Here is a 1,125-nt window from a genome sequence, read left to right as displayed (position 1 = left end):
GAAGCCCTCGGACCCCATCATCTCTTCTCCCTGCTGAGTGGCTCTACGTGACTCTCCAAACCTGAGCCTCGGTTTCTCACCCATTCCATATGGACGGCAGCAGCAAGGCTGCAGTGAGGACTCCGAAAGAGCTCAGCAGTGTGTTGGCCTGAGGCGGTACTTCCCTGCGCCAGGGCCTGCCTCTCACCTGCTGCCCCACCTGCCGCAGGTCCTGTCCGTGGGGTCTCTTCTCTCCTCAAGCCCCACCTCGGGCTTGCCCATCCTTGTTCCCTGGACCTCACTGACCTCGCCACCTCCTGCCTCTCCCCAGCCCATCATCTGATCCTGTTGCTCTCTGGTTGAGCCCTCCCGTGACTTCCACATCCCATGAGACAATGCTGGGGGCCTGGGGTGCCACACATCACAGGCCCTGCCCACCTCTCCAGCCCAGCCCTCTTATCACTTCTGCTTCTGACCCACCATCTGGTCACATTCAAGACTATACCACACTGAACCACACACACTCTCCTCGAGAAAAGCCCACATCTTCCCTCCTGCAGGCCTTTGTCCTTGCTGTTCCCTCAGCCTGAAATGCCCATTCCCTACCCCCGCATCCCCTGACTCATCTGTCAAGGCCCTCAAATGCCTCAAAGGCCACTGGGAATCCAGGGCTCCCTCCCAAAGGGAACATGTGTCTATAACTGAGGCACAGGTCACACTGAACTTATATCAGCCGAGGCTCAGCTCTCTCCCAGACTGTCGGCTCCTCAAGGACAGCGCTTGTGTGAGATTTATCTCTGGCTCAGCACCAATGTGACAGGGCTGAGCGAGCCGGTCTCAGGAAGCCTCCCCGTCCTGTCTCCCGGCTCCGCCACAGCCCCAGACCTTGCATCTAAAGGGTGTTGGTGGGGAGAGGGGTGGCATTTAGTCTAACACATGCAGAGAGCAACAGGCAAGGAAGGATGGGACCAATGCCAGTCCTCCTCTGTACATGGGGAAGTCACAATGTATCTGGGCCTTGATTTATGCTTCTGCAAAATGGGGACAATAATGCTGGCCCACCCGAGTCCATGTGGGTCTGGCTGGGGATTACCCTTGCCTGGCACACAGTAGATGCTGCAGCGATTTTTTGCTCCCTTCCCTACA

The 1,125-nt window shown here is 57.6% G+C and overlaps 1 protein-coding gene across 3 annotated transcripts in view; it reads right to left on the bottom strand.

Annotated features, from left to right (window-relative positions):
* TTC39A (tetratricopeptide repeat domain 39A) overlaps positions 1–1,125 on the bottom strand; it is a 56,056-nt gene that overhangs the window by 23,850 nt on the left and 31,081 nt on the right. The window lies entirely within an intron of this gene.

This window comes from Lipotes vexillifer, unplaced genomic scaffold (genome assembly GCF_000442215.2).
Source record: "Lipotes vexillifer unplaced genomic scaffold, Lipotes_vexillifer_v1.1 scaffold525, whole genome shotgun sequence".
Taxonomy (NCBI): domain Eukaryota; kingdom Metazoa; phylum Chordata; class Mammalia; order Artiodactyla; family Lipotidae; genus Lipotes; species Lipotes vexillifer.
Note: the sequence above shows the minus strand (reverse complement) of the source record. Positions and strands in the feature narration are given on the sequence as shown.